Raw genomic sequence first — 21,133 nt, forward strand, 5'->3', positions numbered from 1 at the left:
AATCTGGATATATATCGCAAAAACATATTTAACAGATGTTCTCCGATGTTCTCCAAAGCAGGAAAAAAGGATTTAAAACCACACAGTGTACCGTTGTGTTTTTTGTGGAGGATTTATATTTATTTGCAAGCCAGCAGTCGACTTGACAACGATGACGACAGATAACGACGAGAGACATATAGAAAGATGTGTCATATCCGATTACCAGTGTCGGGTTTTATGGGGGATTTGCTGTCAGCTATCTTAAGAAGATACAATTATTTTTAATTATGAATAGGTGCCAGAGTCTAGGTCTCAGCTAAAAACAGGTATATGGACTTTACATATGAATAAGAGTAGACAAGAGAGAGAGAGAGAAATGTCGAGCCGATATAGATTTACTTTCGCACCTGAGTTGTTGTGGAAATGGACATTCTATACATATCGCAGGGATTACACCTGATTTAATTAAAATTTATAATCTTTACCAAGGCAAAAGGAGTGATAGATACAAAATGTGTGATTAAGCAAACAATACATTAAAGACAAACCAGATGAAAATATGATACCTCTACGAGTGTGTAATAGGTTTTAGGAAATATTGTTAAATGTCGAGATAAACGCTTTCAAAATCTTGGTAAATATTTTGAATTAGATACCTGTAAGTAAATTTTCCTAATTGTTGGATAGTAGTACATGATACAATAATTATAAGAATTTATAAACATATTTTCTTAGTACCCAATGAGTATACCTATATTTGATGTAATATTTAAAAACATATATCCGCATTTCTTGAAGACAAACTTTTAAAACCCAATTTTAAGAACGAAAGGATTGGCACCAAACCGGGGGGATATTATGTTGAAGCTTATCAAAGCTGAAATATTTATTTTTATAAAATTTAATTATTTGCCACATGACTTTTTTGTGCTGAATAAAATGAAACTAAATTTGAAAAATGACCCTACTTAAAATACCTAAGGTATCCTTTGTTATGTCATGATGTCTAAATTTTCAGTAGATACCTACTAGCGGAAATCATTTTAAAAGACTAAAGTCATTGGGCCGTATTCATAGTTGTCTACTAAGCTCCTTCTTAGCTATTACTTTGAAAGTCCAGAGTTTAACCTATTCATAAAAAAATTTAGACCTTTGTTTAGGACTAAACCTGTGGTCTAACTTTAAACACAAGAAATGCTGTGTTTAAGCAATTACTAATACGAGAAAACGCAAAATCATTTTTTTTCTCTATTGAAAAGCTAACAAATATTATTATTTTAAGGGCCGATTTTTCAATAGTCAGATAAACCTCAGTTAGGGCTCATTCATAGGAATAAAAGTTTTTTATTATATTGACATTTATTCTTCTGATAGTCTAACTGACGATTGAAAAATCAGGGCTAAATAATGAATATGATTTTGATATAACAGAGGATTTTCGAAACATTTATTGGAAATGTGGGCACAATCTCAACACTAGTGTTCACCATCTGAAGATATTAACCTAATAAATGTTCTAAAATTTTTTTTTTTACTCAATTTAGATTTTTGACATAAGTTATAGAATATCCAAACAAAGATAGAAACAAAAAAATTAGCCTATTACCATTAATTCCAAGATTGTACCAGGATGTTTTTTAGTGCATATCCCAGAATTTCCCCTTTTCTCAAAAAATACCATTTTGACATAGATATAAATGTTTTTTTGCATTGCATTGTTTTGATTCTTAATGATAATGTTTGTAAAATTTTCAGAGACGTCAGATTGTCTTAATTTTAGATTTTTTGGAATCAGCATTAAAAAATACCTTGAAATCATGTATCATATGTGTATATAATACCATAGCCTATTTTTGCTAATTTTTAAAATCTCCATTTCGCGATTTGACCTTGAAATCGCGACAAGCGGACATGAGATTTTTCTAGACTTTTGAGTTATGTTATAGAATGGCAAAAGGAAGGTATTGAGCAAAAAAAATTTCTACTAACATTCATTCCGAGGTTAAATCCTTATTTGACTGGATTAGAAATGTTTTACTAACTTTATTGTTAAATTTTGGAAAAATCTTCAAAAATTTTTTTTTTTTTTTAGTTTTGGAATTTTTTTTTTTTGAAAACTGACCAAGGAATTTTTTTTTTTCAACTTTGATTTTATGAGTGCATTAATATTTATTCTTTAATGGCATACTAAAATCTTTTTTGAAAAAATTTTGAAAATTTTTATACATAAAAAACTATTTTAAATTGATTACGTGATAGCTGTACACAAAAGCAACGGTAACTTCAAAGTGATCAAAAGTGATAGCTAAAATTTTGTGTGTACCTTCTAAAAGTCTTAAAGAACAATATTATTAAAATTAAAAAAGGGAACTCCCTGGAACTTTTTTTTTTGTTGAAAGTCGTATTTTCTAGATAATTTGATAAGTCTTATTTAATGCATTATAATTTATTATATTATATTTATAAAAATTACCAAAAACCTAAGAACTAACTTGTAAGAGGCCGTTCTTTAAAATATATAAGATTCAAAAAGTCATACTTTAAGTAAACAGTGATAAGAACACAATCGCCACATAGACCAGTGCCAATCCGGTTTTTTAGAAGGTAAAAGTTGAACAAATTATTAGCAGCATAAGGGTGGTGTGAAAATTTAGGATAAATGGTATATGAAAGGGGAAAAATAAATTGCCCACAAAAAAATTGGGGGAAAAGGGGTGGGTGGGCGAAAAAGTGGGATAGGGTAAATTAGGGCATTATGGCATACCTAAGCACAAACTTAAATAACTTTACTACGGACTACAATTTTTACTTCAATCATTTTTTTAAATTAAATTTCATAAAAACGTAACATAAATAAATTATTTAAGAATAAAAATTCAAGCTTTTTAACAAAAAATAAATTAAATTAAAAATAGTCAAAAAAAAACCATATTGCCCTATGTACGGGCAATATGGCGAACCCCATTTACCCTTTACTTTTTTTACGTATATTCAGAATTTCTGAAATATAATTGTTAATAAGTTTCATAAAATTAACGTTAAATTGAGGTTATTTTCAAATTTAAAAAAATGTAGTTACTTTTGGAATTAGTTTTACATAAGGGCATTACGGCGCAGTCGGGTATAATATAGCGCCATAATGCCCTTATTGGATCTGCGCCATATTGCAAAATATACACATATTCACAAAACTCCAAAAACTAAACACAATTTTTACTTCAGTTAAAATATAACAAGTGATATACCCAAACCAAAACTGTACTCTGCGTTTCACTCTTTACAACAAACACGTGCACTGTATACTTACCGAGATACACACAAACAAAAACAAAGCGATATTATATTGGAACCCAGAACCGGTATATTTTTTTTGTTTTCTTTTTTGTTTGGCACAAAAATAATAGCACTGACCTGCGATCGTCACAAGGCTAGTGTTCGACGAAGGCCAAAGTTTCTGCATTGGTTTTATTTAAATGCGAGTATTGGAAGTATGGTAGTTGAGAGGTGCGCCATAATGCCCGGTGCGCCATAATGCCCGAAGTTACCCTAGGTGTCAAAAATCATGGTTTTTTACGATTTCTGTCAAAATTAGACGTCTTATCGAAAAAAGTCAAATGCAAAAGTTGTAGGTAGTATAAATGTCTACAACTTTTACTCAAACTATTTTTTTCTATAACCTCAAAAATATTGAAAAAAATGCAAAAATACGATTTTTTTATTTTTTATTTTTATCTTTTACAAAAATGGTTGGATTTTAACAAAACTTGGTTAAAAATTACTTTGTTATGTTTTATAACTATTAAAAATTTTTTTTGAGAAAAAAGTTAATTTTTGGATTTTTGACGAATTTAATTTGAAAAAATAGCTAATTTTTAATCAAAAAAGTTACCGAAAAAATTTTTGATTTTTGAAAAGTTTGGAATGCAATTATTTAGTTTAAAACCGTTTTTCAAAGATTGTGTGGAAAAACTATACTTTTGTTTTAGAAAATATTGAGAAAAATTGAAAAAAACAAAAAAAGGATTTTTAAGATTGATTTTTCCGTAAATGACAGTAATATTAGCGAGAAATAATTTTCCATAGAAACCAAACTGTACTTTTCTAATGGTCATTGACCTTTTTAATTTGAATCAAGAACTAACTTTCTAAGTTTTTGAGATATTGAATTTTGAACGTCCCAAACACTATTTTTTTGATTTTTGGCATGGTAATATGTCAAAAACGTGATGTGATAGAATTTTTCTGACTTCAGATTCGAGCTCAGCGCATAAAAAACCATTAGAAAAATATACCTTGATTTCTATAAAAAAAAAAATGTTTGACTAGTGAAATCGAACAAGACATTCGATTTTTTCTGCCCTGTTCGATTTCACTATAGTCAAACATTTTTTTATTCTGATTGCTCTGATATGCAAATACATACTTGCTGTTAGTTATAGGTATGTTTAATTTTCTTTTTATTTTCCTGAGGCATTATACGCACATTCTGTATCTTATAGCTAACAAAGTTTAAGGCAAACAAAAAATAAAAAATAAAACAATTTGAGAATCGGTCTGAATGTTTTAAGATTTCGATTTGCATTTATATTTTGCTTAGTGCTATGCGAAATATTAAAAATTAATCAAAATCGCTTTTGATTTGTGATTTCCTGCTGTTCCTGTCCTGATGTGGAGTATGTACCTAACTCGTATACCTTTGAATATTCTTCTGTTCTGGCTACGGAGACTCGGACCTTCCAATCTTGTTGTGATGTCTTGTGCATTGTGTTGCACACATCAGCACGCTTATGGTGAGGAAACTATAATATGAAATGTAATCAAAAGCCAAGTCAACGGATGCCATACTTTATTTCGTTTTATATAAACGGATTTTGTTTTATATGTCTCGTGTCCTTTTTTGTTTTGTTGTGTGTGATGGGTAACATCAACTATGAATGACCGCAGCGTAGTATGGGCCATGGCCAATCCAGGTGAAGTTCTTGATTCAACTCTTTCAACCAAACCAATCTAGAATACAAAATAAGCTAAAATCAAAAATTTAGATATACAAGTAGTTTCTTGAATCGATGATGTTCCATTCATTAAATCGTTCTTAACCATTTTTGGTTACGGGAAGAAGGTGTATCTTCTCCCTTGGGAGATGTCGGGGTACCTTTTTGGGAGCTCCAAAGCATCCGGTCGGTTGTACCTATCTTATATTTGAATTTTCTCATTCTCATCTTCCTGATCTTCTTCATGTGTATAGTAAAAGAATACCTTATACGGTAGACAATAAAGGATGAACCATCCACACACAGAATCGAGAACAAATATATACAAACAATGAGGCGATAAGCCCACATTCGTTCCACTTGAGTAATGAGCCGAAACCGAAATACAAAATGCATTTTCTAAAAGAAAAGAAATCATAAAAAAAAGGGCCAACTTTGCGGCAGCTATAATAGCGGCCGGCAGCAGCAGCGGCACCGGCATTGCTCTCAAAAATGTTAAACGTCATTCATAAATCATTAGTCTTGTTCGTTTTTGTTTTTAAATTTGTTTTTGTTAATAATGTTTATTCATATTCTGACCAAATAATATAAAACTTATACAATAGCATTTAGTTTCATTTTGGTGAAACAAATTGTTTCATTTATAATGAGTGAAGGTAAAAAATATAAAGAGGTTATAATAAGGATAGTTTTTAGTAATAAAGTTATAGACAGATTCGCATGTGTATATTGTGTATTTAAATAGAAAGAGGAGTCTTTGAGTTTTTTCTGCCAAACGATGAAATCAACTTTGGTTTTTTCTTAATTCTTAGGTATTATAGAAGAACACCGCACCATTTTGTGTATCCTTTTCTATGATTCTACGCAAAACTTTGTATTTCTCGCTAGCTGTGAAGATTTTCGACTGATTTTAACTCGTTAAGCGTTATTCGCCATGCTTTTGTTCATTTATTGACATTTTAGAGGATTTTACAATTTGTTGTTCGATATGTTAATCGTTTTTCCAACAGCAACTAGATATTACGGAATCGACAGTAAAAGTTGCTTCAATCGTGTTTTCTGTTTGATGTATGTCAGAGTCACATATAAACAAAAAGTATGCACTATCTTGTGTCACCAAAGCCAATATTTCCTTAAAGTTTGAGTACTTTATCATTTTCGTGTTTAATGCGGAAAATTCTGTTCTATAGAATATGAGCTAAGAATTGTTAATACCACTGGTCTGCAAAATTTAACTTTTTTTTCTCCTTCAAATAATTTTTTGATATTATGAAAGATTAGACTTTCCTGAATCTACATCTGGTTTCAGAAAGAAAAATTCTATCAGGTACCATTTTTGTTAAAATGATTTTTGAAAAATGTGAGTAGTTTCTAAAAAATCACCCTTTTAGATTCATTTGAACTTGTATAAAATAAAAACTATTTGTCGAATTGAGCTAAAATTTGGAGGACTTATTCTTTATAATATGACCTATCGATTGACACCAAATATGTTCTTTTACATTCATGTTTACTCATTTTTTAAAATACTGATTGACAAAAAAAGCAGATATTTCGAAATCCTTCACTTTTTAGTAAATCCTACATGAACAAAAGCATCTTAATTAAGGAAAATGTAAAATATCAATGCCCATTATATTTTAAAAGTCAAATATGTAAAGAAAACCAAAATAAAATACATTAAACAAAATTTTTACGTGTTTTGTAATTTTATATATTTTTTCTATTTAGAAATATCTTATTTGTAATAAATTATTCGATAAACTGCCTTGTAAAGCTTCAGATTTGTTTCTCCTAGAAACAATAGTACACTTTTCTTATAGTTTTTGATGTGCTGAGTTAGAATCGGAAGTCAAAAAAATTCTATTACGTCAGGATTTTAAGATATTCGCATTAAAGTATCACAAAATCAAAAACAAAAACTACTATATCTCAAAAACCAGAGCTGACCGAAACTTTTTGAGTTCGGATTCAAAATCAGCACACTTTGTTTAGCAATTTTTCAAATAATTATTAATTTATTATTATATTTATTATTAATAATTTATTTGTTTAAAAAATCTTATTGGAGTTTAAGCAATTTAAATCTTAAAGCCTCTAGTTTTAATATCTTTAAATTTCTTATGGACCCAACAACTTCATTATTCAATTCCTAATTTTTCAAATCAAGATTTGAGAAATCATTGAGAAACATTTAATAGAAAAGGATCGTAAAATCTATTATGTATACATCCAATGATCTCAAAGAGAGTTTATGGTAGATTTTAAAAACTTGAATAAGTTTTTGACGGCCGTCATGCCGTCCAAAAAATCTTTTCATTTTTCCAACACTTCTCTCGCTCCGCCCGGCTGCGCCAACTCCCCCTCTCCACTCTCTCTCCTTTCTTCCCTACACCTCTCCCACCCCCTTCACCCTATCTCCCACCCTCCTGTCGTGATTGGTCATTATTTTTACAAATTTTACCGAAACTATTGATCTAAACAAACATTTTTATTGCGACTACTCAAATTTATGAAAATATTATTTTTAAAAGTGTGATTTTTTTGTGAATCAGATTTTTAAAATAAATCATTGGGCAGTTCTCAAGATTTGTATCTTAAAAAAAGAACATCACATATATATTAATGGCTTAAAGCATGCCAAAATGATGAAATTCGCTTTCTGTTATGACAACAAGAGTATGCTAGCTAACAGACCACCAATGCTCTTCAATTTTAAATATAGGTACTTGTTTTTAGAAAAATTATGGCAAATAAAGTCAGAAAATTCAAACAAGCTTGAAATGAAATTAAGCTTAAAATAATAGCTTATTGGTTTGTAAACAAGAAAAAAAAAAACTTTAGGATTGTGTATTCACTAATAAACTACTGTAATTTAAATCAATGTGTTCCTAGAATAAAAACAATATGGTTTTTGTCTTTGCTTTCGATTTCGAAATTACTCGAAAAAGGTATTTTACAAATACATCCTATCGCTTTAAATTCTCCTCAAAAGATGTCACTGTAAACAAATAATACCAAATACACAAACCTTTTTAAGCTCTTCCTAAATTTTGCTAACGCCTTTACTTCTCAATAATATAAAGTACTTTTACTTGTATAAAAATAATTAATACCTGCTTATTTTTACTTACGATATAATGTACTATAACTATAGGGTGAGGATTCGTATGAAAATCGAAATGGTAGAAAATGCGATTGCGTCTAACGTAAATAACGTTTGACTAACTCTTAAGCGATAAACCGATATCAACGAAAATTTTTACACAAAAGCATTTTAGTAAAATTTTTGAAAATCTCATTTTTGGATGATAACGTGATAACGTGTTATAAATCTATGAACCATGTCAACCACCACAAAAAACTGACGCCATTTTCTCCCGTTCCATTCTCGCACTTTTGCAGTGCGGCAAAAATTTCAATCAAAAATTAAAAATAAACTATTAGAGATACAAAAATCTTCTGTGGCTTATTTGAAAGAAAATAAGCTAAAATGATGTGAAAAACAAGTTTTTTTGTCCCAAGTTTTTTGACCTTTTTTAACCGTTTTTTATTTTTATCTTTTTTTCTTCAACAGATAAATAAATGGAATTTATATTGTAGATAGATAATAGACAGGACTATATCTGTGTAAAAAAGCTCTTTTTGTAGGTGCCTAATAGACATGATCGATATATATATTTTGAGCTGAAGCAATAAGCTTTTAGGTGGTATAAAATTTATTATAGGTTGTTTTATCAAAAAAATGAATTTTTGGGTGATGGAAATGATTTTTTCACTTTTTTCATAAGAAATGATTGTTTTTAATAAATTATTTTAATACTTTTTGAGCATTGTAAAAATTTAAAAATGGTTTAATTATTTAGAAGAAATATTTGGCTTTTTAATGGTATAATTTTTTTTGTAAGCTTTTAAAATAAAAAAATTAATATAATGAGAAAATAAAAAAGGTAAGTTTTTTAGCTTTTTCTTGTAGATTAGGTATGATTGTTTGAAATAAATAAACGCTTCAATTGACTTATTTTAAAACCACACAACCTGTTTTCTTACGACGTTATCACGTAAAATCATCGTCCGTAAACCGGCTTTACAGACAACCTATTTTTTTTTTTAAATTAACTTAATGAAATTAGTTGAAACTTTTTTGTGTCTTAATTTTTTCTTTCTTAATTTTTTTGTTATAAAGAAATCAGACGAGTAACATCGTTTCTAGGTAAAATTATTTTAAGATTAAATTAAAATTATTGTGTTATCAAAGTTCACAAAAATGTCTTTAAATTCCAAGGACCTGCTACTATTAAAGCAAGAACATGTGACCAAGTCGTGCTTTTCTACTATTTTTCAGGAAATTTAAAATTTTTGTTAAAAATTGAAAACATATTTTTGTTAGAAATAGGTACAGTTTTCTCTTTGAAGTATTTGTCATGGGTTCAACACTTGTACCCGTTCCCAGAATGACTCTTAATAATTTATGTACGCTACCCATTTGCAACACTTATTTTATTTTTGTATTACTGAAAAGAGACATCCAATGATAAAACCATGCTACTTGAATTTCAGTTTTTGAGTTTTGGAAAGACTTCAGGAAAAATTTTTGGTATAAAATGAAAATTAAAATATCCATAGTTTCGAATAAATAAGAAACACATTGAATTTACCAAAAAAGTTGAATAAAGTTCAACTTTTGTGTACACATTCCACATGCGCACAAGAAAGCAGGTTCATATTTAAAAAAAAATCAAAATAAAAGAAATACACCAACCCCAAAAAAACAACCACATTTATTTCACTATCTACCATCTAATAGAATACACATACCTACAAAAAAAAAAAACAACACACGAATTCACCATCCAGCAAAATGCTAAAGGTAGTCGAGGTGTAACGTTAGCCATCAGCCAGCCTGACTCTGCTCACCGCCTAAATCGCAAGACAGAGAGCACCCACCACCGCTGCCTGCCATCAATGTTGTCTACACAAACTTCATCATCATCTTCATACATTCGTTCGCCATCGTCGTCATCGTCGTAGTAGTGCGAGTTTTCTTGATATTTTATATTTTATCGTACAAAGTTCGTACCTCAACTCTTTCGTTTTTAGTATAATTTCAATGGTCGACTGTTGCGGTTGTGTTTTCTTTTTGTAAATATTTTTGGTATAACATTTATGTTTGAATTTTGATTTTCTCCTTACCGTTGGTGGACTATAAACAATCTTCGTGTGTTTTTCACCTTACGAATATTGGTGTTTGTTCCAATTTAAGAAAAAAGAACAAAAAAAAATATTGCTGATTGAAAAATACAAAAAGTCTTTCGTTTGGACTTAATCGAACCAGTTTTTTTTTTTTTTTTTGTGGATTAAAAAAAAATTTATTCTGTTAAACTTAAAAAAGATAATTATTTAATCGAAACAATTTTCTTTCTACAATTGACACTTAAAAATAATCAGTTCATTCAGAGGTAACCCTATTAATAGCAACAAGTAATATATAATTTTGCCAACGTAGTATTTAAACTGTGCAAAGAGAAATAGAGAGAAATCATCATCATCGTATATTCTTCTTTAATGCCATCTTACGAATCTTATTCTGTGTGTTTTGTTCTTTGCGCTTTTGCGGTTAGAGAAAAATATATATTCTAATATTGTGAATTGCTTTGCTCCGTCACGAGAGAGTGTGTGTGAAAAATTCTAATTGTATTCGTGTTGGTACTATTCGACCATTGCGCCTCAAGTGTTGTTTTCTTTTTATTTTTTTGAATTTGAAAAAAAAATTAAAACAAAAAAAAGGGGGAACTGCTAAAAAAAAATAACAACAACACATTCCAATTAAAGGGATACTTTGTGGGTTTCATCATCTTTTACTGCCGTCTTTTTCGTCTTTAACTTTGGATAAAAAAACTAAAAAAAAAAGTAGCAGATAACATTCTTTGGTAAGTGTATATATTTATGCAAAAAGAATTAATGATGATTTATTTTTCAACTTAAATTAATTGACACTAAATGCAGGTTGCATTTTAAACTTACCTCATGAAAATTATACTTAGTGAAAGCAATTAAAATATACATATACAACGTGTTTAACCATCGTATATCAGTTGACAAAATCTTTCTGAGCTTCTTTTCACAAATAAGTAGATATGCTATTAATGCCGGAAAAACTCTCAAAAAGAGAAACAAATAATATATCACAAAGTATAGTAGAAAGTCGTTAAAAAATATTAATCTTTCTTCCAAAGTCGTGTGTGTGTTTATAGGCTTCTCTGTTTGGCTAGAAAAAGATTCTCAGATTTCTCTAAAAAAAATTAATTCAATGAAGATGAAAACATTGGACTTTTTTTTTATAGCATGATTAAGTCGGGTTTTATATGGGAATTCTCTTTTTCGAACGGAAAAACTAACGGTTATTGTTTTGTTTGCTTCCGTTTTTTTTTTTTTCATTTTGAATTAAGAAGTGATAGTGTTAGAAATTGGGTGTGTTTTGATTAATTCATGGCAACTAAAATTTTGAATAGGTTCCAGTTTTATTCATGACATGTCACTTTTAAATTTACTTTCCATATGCAGAGAATCTTAGCCAGACACTTGTAGCATCAGATCTTTTTTTGTCAATTAGTTTTTTTCATTATGTTTACAAGTAAGAAAATTTGCTAATGTTTATTTTTAAGTTCAAAAAATCATCTTATGACAAATTTATATTAATGTCGACTCTCATTGATGAGTTAATGCTTGGTTGGTTCTTCCCTTTACTTCAATGTCATTAGGAAATTCAAATCTTAAGTGATTTTTTTTTTTTTTTTTTTTGTTATAAGATAGTGTCGTTTAAGTTGACATAGGTACCTACTGCGCACAATACTTGAGAAAAATATTTAATAAAATACGTGACAACTCGTCACCCTACTGAATTTCTTCGTTTTGATTATTTCGGTAGAATTAATTCCAATTTTTACGAAGCAGCACGCTACGAGAAATATCACATGCTACTAACGAAAAGTAAGAACATTAAAAGTTAAGCACATAAATTATGGGTATATTTCTCCATTTAAGCTTTCATAAACTATATTTTTGATATCATCGGCCTATTGGAATACCAACAGTTTTTTGTTATTTCAATAATAACACTGGTTTACAAGGGTTTTGTTGCTGAGAAAATATAATATTTCAAAAACGAGAGCTGATTAATTTTTTCTAACTTCGGATTCGAGTTCAGCACACCAAACACCTTCAGAAAAGTATATTTTTGTTCCGGCAACAAAAAAAAAGTTTAATTTTGTTAACCAGTGTAATCATTTAAAAACAGCATTATTATTGATTTTTTTCTGTAGAAATGGCGCCGATACTTGCCGAAATAATAACTTTTTTATGACTATTAATGTGTCTGCTTATAAAATATTAATATGAATAAGTTACGTCTCTTGCTTCTACTTCTTTAAAAAGAGTTTCTTATTTAATCGAAATGCGTTTTCTTTTTTTGTTTTTTCTTTTGACTTTAATTTAAAAATCTATTTAAATGGAAAGAATTAAGTGATGTACTCTTCTCTTAACAACTTTATAATGTTTAGCATATTTTTTTAGTATTTTTTGAGAATTATGCGGTGGATTTCTAGAAATAAACATGTTTTTAGGCAATAAATTAATAAATTCTTAGCAACTTGAACTATAAAAACTTGTGGGTGTGTCCCAGTCCAGGTTATAAATAATGAATTCCAACCTGTATTCAGCATATACAAATATTTATAAATATAAAATATTCAAATATTTGTCAATTTCTAGCACATTTATGTACATTCGAACATACATAGATATAATTAAAATTTAAGAATATTTTGTTATCTTACATCTTTTTATCTTATAGCCTGTTTTCACCAGTGAAACTATCTCATTTGGGCTCTAGTGAAAAAGGCTATTAACAAGATGATCATAATATTTATTGAACAGTCAAAAACCCTAACCTCGGAAAATTTCACCTTCCTAGCTTGAGTAGTTTATGAGATACAAGTCTTCGAAAATCACAAAAACCGTAGCTAACTGACCACTGATTTACTCATTGGCAGATCATAAAAATTCTTGCAGAAAATAAGGGCACCTACAAATAAGGGATTGGGGACAAAATCCCGAAAACCGAAATCCCGAAAACCCAAAATCCCGAAAACCCAAAATCCCGAAATCCAAAATCCCGAAAACCCAAAATCCCGAAAACCCAGAATCCCGAAAACCCAAAATCCCGAAAACTTATAATAATTGTATGTTTAAATTGTTTTTAATTGGTTTTATTTTTATGTTTCAGTTAAAATTTCAGTGAAACACAGTTTTGAAGAGTTTTTTATTTTTTCTGTTTTTTTTTCGAGATTTTGGTTTTTCGGGATTCTGGGTTTTCGGGATTTTGGGTTTTCGGGATTTTGGATTTCGGGATTCTGTCTGTCTCCCACAAATAAGATCATGCCCACCTTAAATCCCACCCTCTTAAAACAATACGATTTCCGCTTTAAATAAGTGGAATCTTTATTTACAGTTTATCATACCTATTTTCAACAGTGAGATAGACTGTTAGACCCAACAAGTGCAAGTTTGATCTCCCGTAGCAGCCAGTTTTTTTTTTTTTGAATTGAAATGTTTACAGTTTACACATAAAAATAAGATGATTTTCCGCTTAAATTAAGTGGATTTCTTTTAAATTTGCACATTCAAGAAACTAAGACGACTTGTCCGCTTAAATTAAACTAAATTTGTTTTAAGGTTTAAAAGATATAAACTTTAATGGTTTTGAATACTAAAAGAAGTATAACAAAAGAAAAAAAAAAATTGTGACACTTTTTTAATGTATTTTGTATCTATACAAATACAAAATTTTGAAAAATTTTAATTTTTGTATGCCTTAAAAAAGAAAAATATTAATCGACACATGCAAATAAAGTTTAATTTCAAAAAATTGATTTTTCAAACCAAATTTAAATTTTTTTTTTTTAAATCCAAAAATGATTTTTTTTGTTGAAAATTTTCCCTGACTTTAACATAAGAATTATCAAAGTATATTTTTATACAAATAATTTTATTGGAATGGGTCAAGTAACTTGGTAGAAAGTCAGACATCAAGAAAACAGTTCTGTTGCAAGTATCGATAATTTGGTCCAAAAAAATATTTTATTATTTCAAAAGTATAACCTTGTTTGCCACATTACATGTATTTAAAAAAAAAAACTATGACGTCACGTTTTTGTCATAAAAGAAGTTAAAGATGAGTTTTTATTATAGAAACTTGACATAATAGATTTTTGTTGGCCTCGAATTTAAATTTAGAATATTAAAATCTATTTAAAAAGTATTTTTTTGTTCACCAGAAACATTCTTATTATTATTAATTAGCACAGTGTTATTCATCATTATCATACTTTTTAATATTTATTTTAAAACATGGTTGGCAACCTTAACCCAAAAATATTAATTTTTTTTATAAAAACTAAACTATAAGAGATGTGCTAATTTAAAAAAATCTATGAAATACCTTAATTAGAGGTCTTAATTTGTGTTTCACTTATTTGGCACTTTTTGTACCTTGTTTTTAAAATTTGTGGGCCCTCCCTCTTTGTCGGAGTATTCAGGGGGTAACTTGGTCTTCAGCGCTGGTATTGCTGTAAGTGTTTATACTGGAGCTTAGGTAGACGAAGTCCTTTACCACCTCGAAGTTATGGCTGTCCATCGTGACGTTCATATCCAATACGACAATGTATGTTGTTCTTAAGAAAATTTATAAATTAGAAGGAAATTTTCCTATCATATCGGACCGTTATTTATTATTGCGTTTTTGAATGGATTCTCAAGATTTCTTATTGGAACATGTCAAAACAATGGTATTTTTATCCTCGTACTTTTAATTGTATCAATTTTTGTTAATCCTGGTGTCCTTCTTCTTCACTTTTTATTTTTGCAACAATCTATTGGTAAAATATAAAAACACTTGTTTATCATTTAAATCTATTCAGCGAACAGTAAAAATCAATCAAGAGTTAACTGCTTGTTGTTCTAATTAAATCAATATAATGTTATAATTATTTTTCATGACAAATAAAATAGTATTACAAACATATTTAACACTTAAATTTTATTTTACCAACAACCTCAAGTCCAATATTAATGTCTGACTCTACTTATTCTATTTAAGCCTTTAAATCATTCACGAACCAGTTCGCCTTAAGTATTATCTACTTTTTCTGATTCATCCTTCACTCACACAAAACCCGCCGCATCTTCTGATAAAATATTTGCATTTTAATTTTCTTCCTATAGATGGATTCAAATTATATCTGGCATTTTATTGAATGTAGTTGTTTTCAACAATTTATATCCTTTTTTTATGGTTTTTGAAAAAAGCCGCACGCACGTTCCAACAATCTAATGCTTCTCATCTATTTTAAGTGCCTTTTCACTGTTATTTTTTTCTCCTTTTTTTTCATTTGAATTTATTAAGTGGGAACACTTTTTGCAGCGAAAAGTTCCTACTCTGTGAATGATCTGAGAGGAGAACTACATCATCAACGATTGTATATAGTTGCTGTGTGCATGTGCCATATAGTGACCAATAGTAAAATATTATTACTATCAACTTAAGTGCATAGAGAAGACCATAGATATAGATAGAAGTCTGTGCTGCTGGCAGAACAAGTTTGGCAGCATGAGTTCTGCAGTCTATCTATAAGGCTAAAGGCAGCAAAACAGTAACAGCAACTATACTAGCAGCTACATCAGGCAAATATTGCAGATAAATCATGTGGAACTAGTTATTCTTAGTCGTATATTGTAATTGAGGGTTGCCAGCATTGGTTTTTGTACGTCAATTTGAAAATAACGTCTCCTTTGGTCCTTGAAACTTTTTATTTTTTGACTTATATTTATTTTGACAAAAGTGAAATTTGCAAAATTTGGCTGTCGTTTTTCTGAATTATTACAGAATCCACAGCCATCATGTTCTTTCTCATTCTGAAATAATGGCAACCCTGCCAATAATGGCCGGTTAGATTGGTTTTGATATTTTGTTCTTTTTTTTTTATTTTTTCTTCTGTCGAACTATCATTGAGGCGAATTGCGAATTTTCCGAATCTTTTTGCTAAACTCACCACGAATAGAGGTAGTGTTAGTACAAAATTAGTGACCAAAAGAGTGTTGAATTTATATAAACTTTCTTTTATGCAAAGAAAAGTAAAATATACAACAGCAAAGACTTTATGTACACCACTCAAACAGAATTGGAGAGCGACATACATAGAAATGGGATGCAATAATGGGTTATGCTCTATGTAAAGCTCAATGGTTCGATTAACAGCTAAAGAATATAGTTACCAAAGAGTAATATAAAGACCGCAAGAAGATAGTAGAGGCCTTTGAAGACATCATAGAAGCAGGTTTATAAATATAAGTTAAATGAATGTTTAATGCAATTTTCTATAGTGTTAACGTGTTCGCTATTTTGTTTTTAATTTAAATTTATTAATGTTTATGATTTTATGATTTTTTATTAAGCTGATAGTGATTGGTCTTTAATTTTAAATTACAACTATACTCGTAGAAATTTTTAAAGGATAGAATTGGGGTAGAAAACCAGTAACTCAAAAACGAAAACAAATGGAGAAATAAATATTTTCAAATACACAAAACAAGAGTTTAAAACTGGATAAATGACATTTTAATCTTAAATTATTTTTTTATTATTAGTATTTAACGGAAATAATTCAGTTTTGAACGCTTGCAAAAATAGGAGATGTTTTTTAAGTGATCGATTTTTACAATTGGACTTAATTTTCATTTCATTTTTGGACTTGGTGGATATTTTTCAGTTTTTGTTCATAGGCATAAGAACCTAATGGTATCTATAAGTTCTATTTCTTTTTCCATTTATTCACTTTTCTGTTCTGAAAAGAAGCAATAAAGTTGTTCTTGTTTAAATTTTAATCATCAATCAGGCATATGTTTTGAATACTAAAAACTGTATAAAGATTGAAAAATTGTGGGAATTTTTTTAGCCACGATTACTTCATTCAGTGAAAAAATACGCAATACGCTTAGCTTTTTTTTAAATGCAACTTAGGGGAAATTTTTAATTAGTACCTATCTAAACTAGAGGAAAAAACTAAAGAATACAAAAAAAATCCAAATTTTTTGAGATTTTTTAAGTGACTGTACCTATTTCCCTTAAAACTGGTCGTATTCGAATATAGTATGGGTAAAATAGTACATAAAATCAAGAGGGAGGGGGTGAAGGTCAAAAATATACTGAAAAAAATTGTTAGTCGAATATCATCATATGACACATGCTTTCAAGGTATTTTTTGATGCTGAATCTAATGACATAAAAATAAAGTCAATACGATTGCTCTAAGAAGTTAAGTTATTGTCGATTAAAAACAAGGGTGATTGTTTTTTGACTTCAACAGGTAAAATATAACCAAAATCCATGTGAAAAACATGCTACACGGATAAAATTCGGGATAAAGGTTCTTAAAATTATTTTTGGTGAAAGGGTGTTTTTTCGATAGGTTAAGTTGTGTGTGAGTAAGGTATCATAACAGCTAACTTAAACTTTATTAATTTTTAAAACTTGGTGAAAAAGTTTTGGTTGGTATGTATAAGAATTTAGAATCTATAAAGTGTACAAAATTATGTTGAGTGAAAGGGTGTTTTTTTTTTTCAAGAAATTATGAAATTCGAAATAAGTACCACAAAAACTGGGAAAAAATTGTTACACCAACGAAAATTGGTAAAAATCTTTCATTTATAACAGAAACCAAGAACCCAAAAAGTCTATACAAATATTTTTGGTTAAAGGGTGTTTTTTTTTTTGGGAAAATAGATAAAATCCGCGATAAGTGCAATAAAATCAATGTTATAAAAGGTACCCTCACGAAATTCAATAAATATGTTCTCTTTCTTATGGGGATTACGAACAAAAGAAATCTATACATTTTTTTCATGTGAAAAGGTGTTTTTTTAGGTATAGAGAAAATATGGGTATATTTGAAAAAGTGTGCAATGCTAGAGTAGTACTAGTAGTACCCTATTTAAATTCAGGAATTATGTTACTTTTGAGATAAGAAACAAGAATCTAAAGTGTCTATAAAAATTTCATGGTTAAAATGGTGTTTTTTTTTTTAGTGAAAACAAAAATGATGGATCACCCTTATGAAATTTGGAATAAAAAGCAAGAATAAAGAGTTTTTATAAAAAAAATTAGGTGAAAGGTTGTTTTTTCGAAGAGACAGTAAAATCTGTAATTGGTCTCAAAAAGCCAATGATTCGTGTAAAACGTCTAAGAACTTTAGTATAAACGTTTAATTTGTCATCAAAACCAAAAATAAAATGAATCATTGGCTTTTGGGAACCAATTACAGATTTTACTGTCTCTTCGAAAAAAAACACCCTTTTACCTATTTTTTTTTTTTTATAAAAACTCTTTATTCTTAATTTAATTTTTTTTTTTTTTATAAAAATGTAATAAATTCAAATATTTTCTGTTATTTAAAGTCAACATCGTGATTCTTAAATATGTTTTGCAAAAAGTCGATAGAAAAAAAAACAAAAAAAAATGTCTAGACGGATTGAATCGAAACTTTGTATAAGGGCATATTAAATCATAAAAGCTACAATCAACATTAAGGTTTTTTCGATACTTTCAAAAACCACCAAAAGCCCTTTTTTTAATTTTTCAAACTAACCTGATTTTTGTGGGAAATTTTTTGAAGATTTCAAAACCATTCTTAATTTTCCTTTGCGCTCTGTTTTTAAGATATTGATGGTAAAAGACAAAAAAAATCCTTTTCCATTCAAAGTTCGATATCGCAGCGTCAAAGCGAGCGTATCGAACTTTAAAAAAAGCACAAATTTAAGATGAATAAAAAATCCATATGGTGGTTAGACCATAAAAAAAACCGGAACAAACTATTAAAAAAAATAATACGTAATATTTATTTGGATTGGGGACTTAAAATTTATTTCTCAAAATTAGAAAGTTTAAGCCTTAAAATCCTTTTTTTAATGACGGTACGACCATTTCAAAGGGAAATAAGCAAATGTCACTTGATAAAAAACCAAATAATACTTTCGTAAAAAGGAAATTTTGGCAGAAACTTTTTTTCTCTCTTTAGAAATCTGAATATCAAGAAGTACCTTATTTACCCAGGTTCATGTTTATTAAAAATTTTTACAATAATTATAAGAGTGTTGAAATAATCATATTTGGATGGATAATTAATTTTTTTCACTTTAAAGTGGTAACTGCCTTTAACGTCTCCAATTTGTTTTTTTTTTTTTTTTCACAACACGAAAACTAAAACTTATATTAAAAAATTTAACTCACCATCTTGGTACCTAGTACATTTACTAAATCAAAGGAAACAAATTTTTAAAAGACTTCAAGCTTTTATTGTTTTGCTTAATCTCCAAAGAGATTAACTTTGTGGTTGTGCACGAATAAATAAATAATTAAATAGTTTTAAGTTTGAATCTACTTTTTTGTTGTAGCTAAAGTAGTATAGTTACTTCCTCATTTAGAGTATTTCTCATGACCCATAACTAAAACGAAATGCATTTGACAGGCTTCATTTATCTGGTTTCTTTTGTTAACTTGCTTACGCTCTTGTCTTGTTTGATCGTCTTCTTGCCACCACCAAGACCAACCGGCACAAGAAACGGCGCAGGCAATCAAGGCAACATGTTTCCTTATGGTATGTACCTTTATAGTATGAGTTGTAATGTTGTATTTTAATGATGAGACAGACAGTGGTGAGCTCCAGTACAACTAGGTTGCCAATTTCATTCATAGTTTTAGAAGAAGCTTTTAAATTTCCAACCATGCCTCCCAGACTATTAAGTCCGGACTAACATAGTGCCAGTAGTGTTTCCCGCCTATATTGCATGTTTTATGTCACTCGGTAAATTTCCGATATTTGAAATTGGAAACTACCAACTCTAAGCAACATTTGTAAATTAATACTTTCTTAAGGAAGGCGCTGAGTACTTCACAGTAAGACTTCCCATGGCGAGTGCATCGATTCTTCCTTTTTTCTTTCATCAAATTAATATTGTAAGACGAGTTAAAAACAAAAAAAAAAAAACTATAAAAAATGATTGAATGCTGATGTAATCATAAACAATTAAACTTTGAAAAAATTATGATGGCATAAATATATCTTACATAATACAAAAATTAAAAAAATATAAAAATATTCGCCAAGTCAGAAATGATAATTTAAGCGAAAAAATTTTTCTGCCGGAAAAGTTAATTTATTCAAATAGCCCAGGCTATTTGTACTAATGGTCAAGACTCGAGAGACTATGTCTGACGAAATTTTCGCCTTCAATTAACTAACTACGTATAGTAAATTGGTCACTTTATTGTGATGGATAATTTTTTTTATTTTTGTCTTATGAAAGAACTAAAAGATATTCTGTTAGACGCAAATTATTTTGTCAAAATATGGTTAGATATTAATTTTTTATAATTTTTTTTTCTCCTTCACAAAATAAAAATATTGTTGATGGACTTTTTGTGGCTGATGAACTTTGTCTTTAATATTTTTTATAATACTGCTGCTGGCTAACCACTTGAATATTGTTGTTAAATAATGTATAAATTTGTTGGAAGACAGGTTTATTATTATTTTTAAAAAGTAATTTATATGCAAACACTTTACTACTTTGAGAACAAGTTTGTTTAACTCTAAGCATTAGCAAAATAATTAAAGACTAAACTGAGATATAATTTAAATAAATTAATGTTGTTGTTTTTTTTTTTTTTTTTGATGAGTCATAAGAATTATATTTTGGTGGTCTCATCTATACAAGTTTGAAAATAAACAAAATCTCAATGTTCAAGAAACTGACTTTTAAAATCAATAAGAATTTTGTATTTATAACAAAACCGACAAATTAAGACAAATTATTTTGCCTATTTTTACTTTTTTTTTCATTTTATTTATTAATTTGATTGTTATTTACATAGTTATTTGAGAAATTATTGTTATTTTTAAGTTTTTGGCCAAAGTATAACCGCTACATGGAAATACATAATAGATATGTCAATTATGAGCAGGATTGTAAAAATATCAATTAAAAAAAAGCATTTAAATAAAAAAAAATATTTATTGCAAACAAAAATAATTTTCATTGAAAAAAAA

The 21,133-nt window shown here is 28.7% G+C and overlaps 1 protein-coding gene across 1 annotated transcript in view; it reads left to right on the forward strand.

The window, feature by feature from the left end:
• The first annotated feature begins 9,931 nt into the window (after window positions 1-9,931).
• The window catches only part of LOC129911190 (ankyrin repeat domain-containing protein 11), an 87,349-nt gene continuing 76,147 nt past the window's right edge, over window positions 9,932-21,133 (forward strand). Inside the window, exon 1 of the mRNA XM_055988905.1 lies at window positions 9,932-10,903. The gene's annotated coding sequence lies outside the window, so the exon portion shown is untranslated. The remainder of the gene's footprint in view (window positions 10,904-21,133) is intronic.

The sequence above is a fragment of the Episyrphus balteatus genome, chromosome 2 (assembly GCF_945859705.1).
Source record: "Episyrphus balteatus chromosome 2, idEpiBalt1.1, whole genome shotgun sequence".
In the NCBI taxonomy this organism is placed as follows: domain Eukaryota; kingdom Metazoa; phylum Arthropoda; class Insecta; order Diptera; family Syrphidae; genus Episyrphus; species Episyrphus balteatus.